Source organism: Prionailurus viverrinus, chromosome B2 (assembly GCF_022837055.1).
Source record: "Prionailurus viverrinus isolate Anna chromosome B2, UM_Priviv_1.0, whole genome shotgun sequence".
Taxonomy (NCBI): Eukaryota; Metazoa; Chordata; class Mammalia; order Carnivora; family Felidae; genus Prionailurus; species Prionailurus viverrinus.
Window position 1 is genome coordinate 23,011,561 of NC_062565.1, and position 15,609 is coordinate 23,027,169.

Sequence of the window (15,609 nt, forward strand, 5' to 3'; positions counted from 1 at the left end):
TGAGTTGTTCTTATTACAGGATAATTCCTAACAAAATGCATGTCATATCTTAAAAGCCAAAAGGAATAAAATAGAAGTCACCAAGACACCTAAAATATTCTACCATCATTTACACTTCAAAATGACAAAGTAAGAGTAATCAACACCTGTAGACAGAGGTGTGACAGACCAGAGTGCCTGGCTTAGGAAATCAAGGCAGACATTCCCCCACAGTCCTATGGGAGTTCTTCAGAACACAGCTCAGTCAGAACCTGGGTCTCCTGAATCCTAAGATGTTAATGTTTCATAACATGATATTGCCAATAAAGAGGCTAACACGGGATCCTAATGATAAAGAGGGGGGCATCCTACCTTCACATCATTCATGCTCAAAACTAACAGAGCAAAAGGACCACTCTGCAAAACCACACTATTATTCTCTAGACCAATTTCTCAAATATCTAAGCTCACAGTGGACGGACGGTAAGGATGTCAGTGAGAAAGACTAAGCAGCCTCCTGCTATAATTAAAGTAATTTCCTACATAATGATAGGTAGACTCTTCCCAATTTATTTTCTTATAACTTGAGGAGAAGGGGATATTTAATTCTGGCCTATCCTGAAATGTAGTAAAAATGGAAGTCTCATTTACCAGCAACAAAAATAAAAGTTACACGTTTAGTTATTTTAAGATCTAACAATACTAAGATCGCTATTTTTAGGTGATTTGCAAAGACCAGCATGAATCTGAAAGACTCTTTTTACCATTTAAGAACAAATCCGTTCTATACCCTGTCTGATCTCTGAAGGGGATAAAATTTCCCAGTCTGCTACTAAAAATCAGATGTAGAAACCAGGAGTCAGTATGTTTCAGTAAAGCCCAGAATAGTATCAACGCCCATAAAGTGAGAATCAACACAAGGCAAGGGGCGGTGCAGGTGTAGCTGTCCCCTGCCTGTCCTCCCAGTTTTCTATTCTCAAGTGAGGCAGACTGCAGGCTGACGCCAGAATGAAAAGTAAGAAAGGAGAAAAGGAGGAAAAGGTCAACTCAGAGCTAAACGGCATGCAGGGACGCAGGCTGCACACTGCAAACCCCACGGGCAATCTTCACCATCCACAACGTGACCTTTTCTGTGTTCTTCTCTTCACCAACCAGCTTCACAAACTATGGAGATTTCATATCGAATAATGGAAAAACTGTGAAATAATAACTGGCACCATTAGCTGATTAAAGGAAAGAAAGTAAAAAAAATTTTTTTTCCTTCCTTGTTTTTCCAGGGTGGGGGTTAACTCAGCTGAACACTAGAAAGCCACAATCTCCCTTGACAGTGTTACAAATTTTTAAATGTTTATTATTTACTTTTGAGAGAGACAGAGTGAGAGCAGGGGAGGGGCAGAGAGAGACACAGACCCAGAATCTGAAGTAGGCTCCAGGCTCTGAGCTGTCAGCACAGAGCCTGATGCGGGGCTCAAACTCCAGAACCGTGAGATCATGACCTGAGCCAAAGTCAGACACTTGACCAACTGAGCCGTCCAGGTCCCCCTCCCTCGGGAGTGTTAAATGCGCTATCACCCCAGCATAAGGAACCAGGCTAAGGAGCAGGTGCATCTGTGAGGGGCCTGGGCTGATTTACCATTTTCATGACTCTGTTTTCAGTCTTGTCAGTATTTCCTGTGTGTAACGCCCTTAATACCAGGTCTGGCTACCATAGTGGCCAGCTGCACTAACTAGTTAAATTCATAGAAGAGTATCTACAGATAGTTATGAGGCTGACATGTAAATTAACATAAAAGGTCTATCAATAAGTCACTGATAACAAAATACTGCCTCTTGAGAAAGAACAGTCCACACCCCAACTGCATGCTCCCCAACTCTGAGCATCCAATGGCACTTGCAGGTGGAGATGCAGTGATGCTCAGAGCAAACACTGTGCCGTGTGGCTCACTTGGGGTCTCCTATGTGGCTATGTTCTCTACCCAAGTTTCTAGAGAGAGAAGAGTGACAAGGCCATTGACCCCAGAACACAAAGCCTTAACAAAGGTGGTAGAAAAGGAGTGAAAAGGGAGGAACCTGGAAATTTGCTCAGCAGCCCCAGGCCTGGTCAATCTCTAGTCCCTGTTGGTGCCAGTTAGGAGAGGGGGGAAACCTGGCCTGTCCTTGATAAGGACCTCCAGGAGGATCTCAAAGCAGCCATTGGAGCCCTGGGGTCAGCAGCCATGCGGGCAAGACTTCCTCTGAAGACTCACCAGGATGGTCCTGTGCCAAATGCTAACAATTGAGGGAAATGAAAAGTGTTCCTCCTGAGAACATGTCAGGGCCCTGCCCTAGAATCTGTGATCACTCTGTCTAGAATAAACATCCCTACAGTGACTTGGGCTTGCCCTGAGGCTCAGCTTAAGTCCTGATTACAGGGAGTTACACGGCAGAGTAAACACTCCACTGATGGTCACTTGAAATAATGCCAAACTAAAGGAGCCTGACCAACCACCTTTGGAGTTGCTCCAGTCATATAAGGGTAAGATAGGTAATTTTCAGAGCAAATAATGTGTATGCATATTCTACGTTGTAAAACCATATAGACACACAGCCTAATAAAAACACTGTACCTGTGAATGCACCTCAACACTTCCTCCCTAACATTAGGTATTAGGAATGTTATTTTCAAATTTCCCAATTAATGCTTCAAAATGTATCCTTTTACACTCATTTTAGTGGCATTTAAAAGGTTCCCATATTTTTATTAAACTACTGTGTTTTTAAACTGACAACGCTTGCCATTTTTAATACTACAGTAATGATTGTTTTGTAACTAATTTGTCCATCACATACATTGCATGCATTGGACATAGTCATTTACAAATCATTCTTTTTTATGGTGATTAAAAAAAACATTTGAAAAATTTGATCACTGAGTAAAAATCATACGGCCTTCCTAAACAAGTGGGAAATTTTTTCATGGCTAGACTGCAAGTACATGCAAAATATTTCTGATACTTGGTTTTAAGAACCTGTTGTTTGAGCTGGAAAATTATGCTACATCTGATAAACCACCAGAAATGCTTGTGGCTCCTATTCTTCAGCAACTTAGAGATCCCTTGCTCCTGAAGTTTGGAGGCTGGACACCGCTGAAACAGGTGCCCACACAGGGAGGCAGAAAAAAGCAGGTGCAATCATGCCAATCCCTGACTGCTGCTGAACGACAAAGAGGACCGCACTCAGCATCCCCATTATGAGACTTAGCATCAGGGAAGAAAAATAAATAATGCACCACTCTGGAAATTTCTTTAGCTGCTATATTCAAGCTGGAAATAGATTTGCTTCAGCGCTCTGGCACGCAGTATGCCAGCAATTCCTCTCCCCTTTGTCAAAAGGAAAAAAAAAAAAACCCTACAGACTTTAAAATACCCACCAGAGCTGCCAGCTTACAGGGGGATGAAATAGCCAGAGGAACTGATATGCCATATATCTAGGGAACAGAAAAGCAACAGAGAAACACTCTTTTTAATATAAAAAGACTTGACAAAATTAAAAGAAACATTTTAAAAGTAAAAGCCATTTTTGAACAATGCTCAGATTTCTCTCAATCTGCACCTGCAGGATGCATGGGAGGTACAAGGAACCAGATATTTCCCGGGGCTTGCTAACAAACGCCTTCCTGCAGCAGAATGGCATGTCTCTCCACATGACAGTCTGAGGAGGCAGGGAAGTGACACAGGAAATCTGTGGTCCATTCTCGGTGGAAAGTCAGTCTGATTCCCTGTCAACTGCACGCGGCAACCTTAGCGCCCGTCCTCCCAGAAGCAGGGCTGTACCTCGGGGGCCGCGAGCCAAGCCCAGAGAGACAGAGGAAAGGTAGATTCCATCATTCGTCACGCTGAATTGTTAGAGAAACAGCTAGGTTTCCTCTAGCACTGTTTGCACGCAGTGTATCATATACCTATGTTTGGGGTCCCTGAGCGTGCCCTCCTCATACGCCGGTCAATGGAAATTCGCTCCACCAAAATGGCTCAACTGCTCCTTCACCAGTATGTTCACAAAACGTGCGAGTAGCAGCCCAAGAACTAAGAACCGGAAGGGATGATGTCTGAGAGGTGAGAGGGCCCGCGTGTTCACACAACAATGTAAGGAGCTGTAACACACACCTTGGTAGAAAATCCTAGTCTCTTCCCCGCGGTTACCACTAAAAAGAGCAGTGATTGGCAGGTAAGGGAAGAGAAAGTAGAACAGATTATAAATTAATTGGCATAGAGAGCAAATCTCAGAAGGAAGTCGCCTATTAGTTTCAAGCAAGTAAAATGTATATGCATTATCCCTACTCTTTTCTGAATAATTTCACAGCCCCGTACAATAGGAGCTGCCGTCACTGCAGAACCAGAGTCAGCCGTGCAAAGTCCTCGGTGAGGAGCTTCTTGCCTGCTCCTCCCTAAGGCCCAGCAGTAACGAGACCTTCCCCAGCCTGGTCATTCCACTCTGTCCTCCGGGTGACTGACAGGAAATCCCGGCAAGACTCTGGATGACCACTGCTCTCCATCCTAGATGTTCATATTTCAACAGAGACTCATGATGAAAAGTCTGTAAGACTTAAAAGTATAACTTGCTACTTATGTAATTTTGCATATAAGGAAAGCAGCAGGAGGTCTTTTGACCATCTCTTAAACCGTTATAGAAAAAGAACTCTACCCTCATAAGGCCAAGTCTTGGTACCTCTATTGTGCAGAGCAGGGCAAATCCAAGATGGCACGGAAGGTTGCAGAAATGCTATTCTATCCATCAGAACTACATCACTTTAATGACTCAGGAGGTGTTTGAAATAAGTAATAGAACATAAAGAAAAATTTTCTTTACAAGGAAAACATTACAAATCAGAGGAAAACTTTCTAGAATTTTCACATCTTATGATAATTAAATTATATGCCATAATCTAATCCTGTGAGTATATCATCAGTACCTCTATCATACTTTTAATTTTCAACTAAAAAACACACAGATGCTTTAAAAAACAAAACAAAGCAAAACAAAAGACCCATTTAGAAACAGAATTATTGTTGTCTTAAGCTAATAAAAGTAGTAACACCCCAACTTTCCAACAAAATAATAATTTCTGATAGGGATTAGAGAAGATGGAAGCTTTTGCTTATAAAATAATGGAACTAACCCAAAACAACCCAAATACTGACTAATAACAAAGGAAATCAAACTCCCACCATCATCTCTGGAAGCATTTCTGGGACTTGCCCTCTGGATACAAATTTTTTTTATCTTCCAATAGAGACAAAACCCAAAGCAAAGCAAGACCCACAGCAGACCAAGGAAGGTGAGTCCTGCAGGGGTAGCACTGAGAGAGACTCTGTTCCTGGACCTCACATCTCCAGGGAAAGCACTAGAAGACAGTTTCCACCAGAACCCACTCAGCAGGAGTCCTCAGTGACATTTTAGCTTACTTCCCCCCTCACCATCAAAACCAAACCAAAACAGCCAAGAAAGAATACCAGTTAAAGCTTTAGTTCCTCATTTAAAGCATGCAAATCATCTAATTGTAAATTCAAACAATGGAAAAACCAATCTGCTCACTTTCTGGCAACAACAGTCCTTTTTAATGAGAACATGCTCTATGCTCCACAATGATATCACTAGGAATACCCACTGTTCAATGTGTTGTATAATCAGCTTTCCTATGCATAGGCAAACATGTATTGTTTTTACAAAGTAGGGACTATACTGGGGTGACTGGGTGGCTCAGTCGGTGGAGCCTCTGACTTAGGCTCAGGTCATGATCTCGAGGTCTGTGAGTTCGAGTCCTGCATCAGGCTCTGTGCTGACAGCTCAGAGCCTAGAGCCTGCTTCAGATTCTGTGTCTCCCTCTCTCTCTGCCCCTCCCCCGCTCATGCTCTGTCTGTCTGTCTGTCTCTCTCTCTCTCTCTCTCTCTCTCTCTGTCAAAAATAAACATTTAAAAAAAAAAGTAGGGACTATCTTATATCTCCCTTTTTAAATACCCAACGTAAGTTACTGCAATCATTTTACAAGTTGTTGAAACAATATCAATGGCTACATTATATTAAGTCAAAAAAACAAATTACAATTTATTTCATCATTTTCCCATGGGATATTTAGGTTGCTTCCCATGTAAATTTATGTTTATTTACATGATTACTTAATGAACATTTGTCTGACTCACCAGATTGCAAACACCTGTGTTTGTAATTTGTGACTGTTATAGTCTCATTTCACAGCAACACTTGAAATATGCTAGGTAGACTATAGCATCAGGTGAATAAATGAATGACCCTATGCTTTAATTCTTGCCTCATATCAGCCTCATCCGGAAAACATTCCTGATACATCTCAGCTATACACAGTGCTCTAGCTCTCTTCTGAAATACCATGGACTTCTCTTTTTTTGTATCTACATTGCAGAGAAAAGAGAAAAACGTTATTTGGTGAATGCTGTTATGTGCCAGGCACCATGCCAGTCATATTCAAGAAGGTCCATGCCAAAAAAGATTGCACCTTAGGAAAAGGACACGCCAAAAACCTACCACTAAATTTTCAATCCAGGGACTTTCCTTAATTCTTCAGTGGCCTCACTAAGCAGTCTGACCAGAAGCAGCTCAGGTCCCACCCTAAATGCCTGGGGATGGTCTGAGAGGACAGAAGCACACTGCAGCTCAGACGGTCTGCCACTGTGGCTGAACCCTGGGCATGGAGATGTGAGCTCACCTCTCTACCTCCTGTACTATTGGGGCACATGGTAGCTGCCCAATATATACATTTGTTTGACAAATATTATTGATAATATTATTATGGCTTCTAACATCCCCTCAGGAGTCAAAACATTAAGTACTTGCATACATTACTTAGTACATTAATAGAAAAGGATTGGGCTAGGGAGAGAGGCTCTTCCAACTCAACAAGTGAACTTAAAATATACAACAGATAGATATTCAGCCTGAAGTCATCAGTCCACGTTTGCTCTCTAGCTCGTAAGGATTTAATGTGAGGCAGGAGAAGAGAAGAAGATCTGGATGAGGCCCCTCCAAAAGCTGTCACACCAAGGTGGCCAGCTTCATGCCAAAGGGCCTACAAGGCACCATCTCTCCTATAAATAGGGTTCTATACACCCCTTAGTGTTTCTAGCACTCTGGACAGTTTCATTTTTCTTTCACATTTTCAAGGAAGAATTTGTACTCAGGACCATGTCCTGCTTCAAAGACTGCAGACAAATTAATTCACAAGAAGCTCTGAAAAGTGCTACACAAAATGGCTGGTTGTCTCATCCCTCATATGACTGAATTATTCATTTAAGAGGTAAGTATATCAAAACTCAAAAGGATGTCAAAACCTGGGAGTCTCCTGACCCCACATCTGGCCCATGGGAGCCACAGAGCACCTAGTAGAGAACACTAGCTCAGGACATGATCTCTGCCCTCACCTGCTCCACGTTATCATCAAACTGCTTACCCTCCCTCAGCATTCACTTGCCAATTAGCTAAATGGGGATCTGTAGCTAAAATGAATTAGAAAGGCAGAGAAAGACTTTGAAAACAGTAAATGCTACTGTCACTTGTTAGTGTTAATACCATTATACAATCTGCTCAAGGCAGTGACAATGCTACACTAAGACAAACACACACGAGATCCATTCAAATCAGTAATCACCTCCCATAGTCCATCATCAAAAGCCAATCAGGAAGATATTAAATGCTTACCCGTTAATATTTAATAGTGTTTATTTTACAAAACCATCTCCCCTCCCCACAAACACAGAAGAATGGAGGGAGAGGAGAAGGAGAAAGGAGGAAGGTTCCAGGTACAGTCTAGTCTCTGAAGTTTCACCAGGTGTGAGTAGAGAGACTGGCCTCTCCACTCCACAGGGGGCCCCTGGAAATCCCATAAATTGCAGCATCACAGTTATTTTTGCCACAATGGTTTTGAATGCCTTAAAAATGCCAGATAGCTCGAACCCAACAGACAGACACCACAGCACTTGGCACACTTCCATCCTCCACTGGACAAAGTCCCCTGAGGTGGCCAGGCCACATGCATACAGCTGGAGAAAGCTGGAGCCACCTAGGGCTCCACCACCATTGCTGGCATTGTAGGGGGAATGAGAAGACGACAGGGACAATGTGGGAGAGTTTTGTTCAAATGGTAGTCTTCATCTCCTGACCAGGTTGGGAATTACAGTCACCTTGGCTGTTCTGCTGGCCTTCGACACAGGCTCCTGGTCCTCATGCCACTGATTTTCTGTCTTAGAGAACAAAGTAAAGGTGGGAATGACAGCACTCTGCTGCTTAGGTTGACAGAGACACTTGTCTCCACCACATGGGACGGGGAAAGACAACACTGTTCTTGGGATCAGCTGTAGGCAGGGACTTCACAGTGACAGAGTGCCCTCCAGCTGGGGTGTCTTAGTAGTCCAAAGCCAGCAGATGGTCTTTAATTCTTCATGCCTCAGGCCTATCATTGAGTCGTGGATCTCTTCCCACTTGTAGCCCATGGACAGCATCGACTCAGACTGCCAGGGATCCTTGTAGTCAGGGAGTGGCTCAATGGAAGGCCTCAATTCCTCTTCAGGGCCCATGTCTATCCATGAATCCCTCATAATTTCCTCTAAAATGTCTCTGTCACTGTGGTTGTAGATCAGGAATTTCTTAAGCAGGCTTTCACTCTCTATGGACATGATGAAAGAAAAGTCATATACTCCATCCAATACCTAAGCCCACAGGTCTTTGAATTCCAATCCCTCAAAATGTAGGAAACTGGTGACCATAATAAAAAAAGAATGATTCCAATGCTCCAAATATCCACCTAGGGGGCATCATAATTATGACTCCAAAAAAATTCCAGAGAATAAGGAGGTCTGCCACAAGAGGTATTCAGCTTATGCATTCACGATGGTGAACACATTACCAAAGCCAAAGGCCACAACCTCGACATTAAGGTCAACAACAAAAAGCAAGTTCTCTGGCTCTAAGTCCCTGTGGACAACACTCTTCTGGTGGTAGCACCGTACATGGACACTGTCCAGAAAATGTGCTACAAGCCTCTTTCTCATGTAGCCATGGTCCACCACGTAATCAAGTATCTCTCCTCCACTAGTAGACACCCTGACCAGGTAGAATGGTCCTGGATCAAGATCATGTCAAACAGTTTCACATTATTAGGATAATTCGAGACCTTCATGTTTCAGACTTCAAGGAATAGTCTCTGGGGGCTAGAAAATCTCTGCCGGAATCTATTAATGATATTCACAGCCACCTTTGTCCCATAATATGCTGAGTCAACATGACCTTGGTAAAGCTGCCTGGCCAATAGTCATAAGAAGCTGCTGTCAATACGAATGTCTTCATCAGTACAGATGGTGCAAAACCCTGCAGCATGGTAACTTGCTAACTACACTAATAATACTAACAACAATACTAAAAAATTTTAAATCAATAAAAAAGAAAAACATAAAAAAGAAAAAAATGAGAGACTTGAAAAATAAAAGAAAAATAAAGAAAAAAGAATGAGGACAAATGAAAGTAAAATAATTTTTTTAAAAAAAGGAAATACTTTTAAAGAAAAAAAATAAAAAGAACAAACAAAAAAAGACAAAAAGCCAAACAGGAAAAAAGCTAACTGTGGTCAACATCCCTCAGGTCACCAAAACTCAGCTTCCTGGGTAAAAGAATCAAAAACCTTAGGGCCAACCATGGACTCCTACAGGTGCATGAAGTTCCCTAACAATGGTTCCTTATGAGGTCATAGCAAGAAATGCACCATTCACTACCAGGAATAATCCACAGTGCTTTCTCACATTTGTCTCAATACAAAATTTTTTTAAGAAAGAGAGGGGGATTACCCCAAGAGATTTTTTTTATGTGGTTGATAGCCATCAATAGTAACTTATGAAAATTTAAAACATATAAGATGCTTCAGTGGCCTTTTCATTTCTAGTTTGGAAAGCTACAATAACATTTGTCTTTTCAAGAGCTCGTATGTCTACACTTAGTAGTATTCAATTCCTTTTCCTTTAAGGTCTGAGAGATTCACCTCAAAATGATACCACTGGCAGAGTGATACTATGTAACAAAAATTTCTGTTACATAAGAGACAATAAGGTGCATGATTAACATACACAGAGCTGAAGGGAACAAGACTTTTGGTATTTATTTTGTGTTGGTATTTATTTGGTATTTATTTGTTCTTTGCACTTTAGCCCAGAGTCTTTGGAGGTTCTACTCTTCCATGAGCCAGAGATCCTGCTATGTCCATTTCAGTAATTTTTAAGCATAGAGACTGAGGCTGCAAGTTGAGAAATTCACCCTTTTTAAAACTAACAAGTCATAAAATTCCATGTCTGTATTATTCAGCATGGGTGTGGGCATGGATACTGGGTGCCAGGCATGGCACCAGTGCCTCAGGAGAGGGAAGCAAGAAGCCCCTGGACTTATTCCTTCTCTGACACTGCTCCTTTCTTTATGTAGATCCAAGTTTCTGACCTGTATCATTTCCCTTCTCTCTGAAGAACTTTTTTTAACACTTCCTGCCAGACAGATTTACTAGTGAAAAGTTCCTTCAATTTTTGAGAAACTCTTCTGCACTCTTCTGTCACTTCTGCAGGATAATTTTACTAGATTATAGCATTTTTTCAAAGATATTGTGAGTTCAGTTCCAGACCATCACAATGAAGTGAATATCATAATAAAATGAGCCAAATTAATTTTTCCTAGTGCATATAAAAGCTATACTTACTGGCATCTATTAGGTATGCAATAGCATCGTGCCTGAAAAACAATGTGCATAACTATTTAAAAAACACGTTTATTACTAAAAAGCGTTGACCATCATCTGACCTTTCATCAAGTTGTAATCTCTTTACTGGTGGAGGATCTTGCCTCCATGTTGCTGGCTGCTGACTGATCAGGGTGGTGGTTGCTGAAGGATGGGGTGGCTACGACAATTCTTTTTTTTTTATTTTTAATTTTTATTTTTGAGAGAGAGACCGAGACAGAGCGAGAGCATGAGCAGGGGAGGGGCAGAGAGAGAGAGAGGGAGACACAGAATCTGAAGCAGGCTCCAGGCTCTGGACTGTCAGCATGGTTCCTGACGTGGGACTTGAACCCGTGAACCACGAGATCATGACTTAGGACAAAGTCTGACACTTAACCTACTGAGCCACCGAAGTGCCCCTACGGCAATATCTTAAATAATACAACAATGAAGTCAGCCACACCTACTGAGTCCTCCCCTCAGGAACAATTTCTCTGTGGCTTGTAATGCTGTTTGGTAGCATTTTACCCACAATAGAATTTCTTTCAAATTGGAGACCATCCTTTCAAACCCTGGCACTGCATTTATCAACTAAGTTATGTAATATTCTAAATCTTCTGTTGCATTGGCAACAGCCTTCACGGCATCGTCACCAGGAACCCACTTTCTTTGCTCATCTGTAACAAGCAGCTCCTCATCCGTTCAACTTTGATCACAAGATGGCAGCAGTGCAGTCACATCCTCAGGCTCCACTTCTAATACTAGTTCTCTGGCTGTTTCCACCCCAACTGTAGTCACTTGCCCCAATAAAGTCCTGAACCCCTCAAAGTCATCCACGAGAATGAGAATCAACTTCTTCCAAACTCCTATTCATGTTGGTATCTTGACCTCTTCCCATCAGTCACCAATTTTCTTAATGGCATGGAAAATGGTGAATCTGTTCCTGAAGGTTTTCAATTGACTTTGCTTAGAACCATCAGAGGAATCACTCTTTATGGCAGTTCTAGCCTTACAATATGTATTTGTTAAATAATAAAACTTGAAAGTTGAAGTTACTCCTTGATCCATGGGCTGGAGAATGGATGCTGTGTCAGCAGGCATGAAAACAACATCATGTTGTACATCTCCAACTGATGTCTTGGCTGACCAGGTGCACTGTCAACAAGCAGGAATATTTTAAGGGGAATCTTTTGTTTGTTTTTCTTTTTTCTGAGCAGTAGGTCTCAACAGTGGGCTTAAAATATTCAGTTAAATCATGTTGTAAACAGATGTGCTACCATCCAGGCTTTGTTGTTCCATTTACAGGGCACAGGCAGAATAGTTTAACATAATTCTTAAGGGCCCTAGGATTTTGGAATGGCAAATGAGCACTGACTTCAACTTGAAGTCACCAGCTGCTTTATACCCTGACAGGAGAGTCAGTCTGTCCTTTAAAGCTTTGAGGTCAGACACTGACCTCTCCTCTCCTACTATGAAAGTCCTAGATGACATCTTCCAATAGAAGGCTGTTTGGTCTACGTTGAACACCTGCTGTTTAATGCAGCCACCTTCATGAATTATCTTAGCTAGCTATCTTCTAGATACCCAGCTACAGTTTCTACATTAGCCCTGCTGCTTTACCTTGCACTTTGATATTACAAATATGGATTCTTCCCTTAAACTTCGTGAACCCCTTCTAGCTTCAAACTTTTCTTTAGCAGCTTCCACATCTCTCTCCCCTTCACAGAATTGAAGAGAGTTAGGGCCTTGGTCTGGATTAGCATTTGGTCTAAGGGAATGTTGTAGCTGGTTTGATCTTCTATCCAAGCCGCTAAAACTTTCTACATATCAGTAAACAAGCTACTTTGCTTTCTCATCATTCGTGTGATCCCTGGAGCAGCACTTTTAATTTTCTTCAAGAACTTTTCCTTTGCAGGGGCGCCTGGGTGGCGCAGTCGGTTAAGCGTCCGACTTCAGCCAGGTCACGATCTCGCGGTCCGTGAGTTCGAGCCCCGCGTCAGGCTCTGGGCTGATGGCTCAGAGCCTGGAACCTGTTTCCGATTCTGTGTCTCCCTCTCTCTCTGCCCCTCCCCCGTTCATGCTCTGTCTCTCTCTGTCCCAAAAATAAATAAACGTTGAGAAAAAAAAAAAAAAAAAAAAAAAGAACTTTTCCTTTGCATTCACAACTTGGCTAGCTTTTTGGTGCAAGTGGCCTACCTTCTGGCCTGTCTCGGCATTTGACATGACTTCCTCACTAAGCTTCATCATTTCTAGCTTTCAATTTAAAGTGAGAGACGTACAACTCTTCCTTTCACTTGAACAGTTAGAAGCCATGATAGGGTAACTGGCTTAATTTCAATATTCCTATGTCTTAGGAAATAGGGAGGCCCAAGAAATGGGGGAACAGCTGGTCAGTGGAGCAGTCAGAATACAGACAATATTTATTAATTCAGTTCACCATCTTATCCTGGCACACTTGTGGCACCTCAAAACAATTACAAGAGGAACATTAAAGATCACTGGTCACAGAGCACCATACCAAATATAATAATCATGGAAAAGTTTGAAATATTGTGAGGGTTATCAAAATATGACACAGAAACATGAAGTGAGAAATTGTTGTTGGAAAAATGGCACCAACATACTTGTTTGATGCAGGATTGCCACAAACCTTCAATCTGCAAAAAACACAGAATGTGCAAAATTCAGTAAAGCAAAGGACAGTAAAACAAGATACGCCTGTACAGACTTCAAGGTTAACTGTTTTTTCTGATTTGCTTATGTGGATTCTGAATAGAAATCTAGTGTAATTCTTACCCTTGAGCCTTATACAGGTAAGGTATTTATCTCTTCTGGATTTACTCAAGATTTTCTCTTTTGTCTTTTTCTGCAGTTTTAATCTGCTATGTCTAAGCACAGATTTTTTGAAATTTGCCTGCATAGCGTTCTCTGTGCTTCCTAGATTTGTGGTTTGATGACTGTCATCAATTTGGGGAAATGTCTCAGCCATTATTACTTCAAATATTTCTTCTTTTCCTCTTTATTCTTTTGGTATTCCCAATACACATATTTTATAGCTTTTAATTGTCCTATAGTTCTTAAACATTCTGTTCTGGTAATTTTTTTTTCTTTTTTTCCCTTTGCTTTTCAGTTGGGCAAGTTTCTCTTGATGAATCTGCAAACTCATTGACTGTTTCCTTGGCCCCAGTCCAGTCTACTGGGGACCCAAAAGGCATTCTTCATTTCTCTTACAGTGTTTCATTTCTAGCATTAATTCTGATTCTTTCCAGAGTTTCCACCTCTCTGCTTATATCTATCTGTTCTTGAATTTTGCCCACTTTTTCCATTAGAACCCTTAGCATATTAATTATACATATTTTAAGTGCTCAGTCTGATCATTCAATAATCTCTTCTGTATCTGACTATGGTTCTTCTGATGCTTCATTTGTCTCTTCAAACTGTGTTTTAGTGTGCCTTGTAATCTTTTGTTGAAAGCCAGACATGATGCATTGTGTAAAAGGAACTAAGGCCTTTAGTGTGAGGTTGTATGTGTATCTGGCTAGGAGGTAAGCTGCGTTTACTGTTGGTTTTAGGTGGCAAGAGGCTCAAAATTCCTCTAGTGTCGCTGTTTTTGTCTTTCCTGATGCCTTAGGCTTTCTCTTACAAGAGTTTGAGCCTTGCTGTTGATAATCCCATGTTATTATCCAGGACCATGACTGATATGGTAGTAAGGTACATAGTGCTATAATTAGGTCTCAGCCTTTTAGGGAGCCTGTGCCCCTGGACTGTGACTTTCACAGGTGTTACTCAGATTTCTTCTTCCCCCTAAGGTGAAACCAAAAGTCTAGAATGGGCTGGAAATGGGTATTTCCCATTCCCCAAGTCAGTTAGGTTCTGTTAGGTAAAACCCAGGTCTGTTAGGCTTTAGTAAAGTAGTATCTTTTATGGCAGGCTTTTGTTAAGGAGAACAGAATGCTTTGGATATATTTCAAAATGGTTTCTCTTCCCCTCCTACTGCCAGAAACAGGAGAGGACTTTTCTGAGACTCTGGTGGGGCTTCTGGAAGCAAAATTCATGAAAGCGCAGAGCCCTTCTCCCCAATACAAGGCCCTGGTAGTTTTTAACTCTCACCCACAAGCCTCTAGAAATTCACCTGTTACAGTTTAACTGTTCCTAACAGTCCTGGTGGGGGAAGGGCAGGGGGGAGGGGAGCAAGGGCTGGGCATGGGAGGGCTCTACTCTTGGACTTCTACTTCTGGTAAACCGTGATTCTTGCTATGCACTCCTCTTTCCATTTCTTGGGCCAGCAATTTACTCTGTGACCTCGATTCTCTCATGGATCTGAGAAGAATTGTTGATTTTCAGTTTGTTGATCTTATTTTCTCACTATGAGGACAGGACAGTGGACTTATAAGGTCTTCACATGTTGTCCCATGAAACTGTTTGGTTTAGTAATGTGTCATTTTGGTGATATTATAGTCCTATTTACAATGCTCAAAACTACAAAAATCTGTTTATTTCAAGTATTTTGTTTATAACATGCTATATGGAAATACTACTTGCATACAGAAAAAACACTCAGCATATATGAGTGTTTAGAAAAGCAGCTAATCCTTCCTACAGTGCCACCCAACCTAGATGTATCTTGCACAGTACATCTGACATTTAAAAATCTCTCTGTTTGGATTACAACGATCTTTTCTTTATAAATAACTTCTAAAACCAGATGTCAGCCAACACAAATATGGCTCCATTAGTCAGTGAAGGCTGCCAGTTAGGCATCTGGATAGCCACCAGCATGCCTCTCCATAATGAAGCCCTTGCAGATGACAGAGTGAGCACAAGCAGAATATGCTGCTTTATTTCTAATGCACAACTCATTTGTTGATGCCATG

At 41.6% G+C, this 15,609-nt stretch overlaps 1 protein-coding gene across 15 annotated transcripts in view; it reads right to left on the reverse strand.

Moving 5' to 3' along the window:
• Window positions 1–15,609, reverse strand: part of FARS2 (phenylalanyl-tRNA synthetase 2, mitochondrial) — a 537,420-nt gene that overhangs the window by 451,789 nt on the left and 70,022 nt on the right. Inside the window, exons 1-2 of one of the 15 annotated variants that reach the window (XM_047858226.1) lie at window positions 11,025–11,037; window positions 7,320–7,330 (exon numbers count right to left, since the gene is read on the reverse strand). The exons of 12 other annotated variants lie outside the window; for them this stretch is intronic. The gene's annotated coding sequence lies outside the window, so the exon portion shown is untranslated. Of the gene's footprint in view, window positions 1–3,388; window positions 3,408–7,319; window positions 7,331–11,024; window positions 11,038–11,399; window positions 12,640–15,609 lie in introns of those variants that run through there. 2 more of the 15 variants (XM_047858227.1, XM_047858232.1) reach the window with 2 other exon arrangements.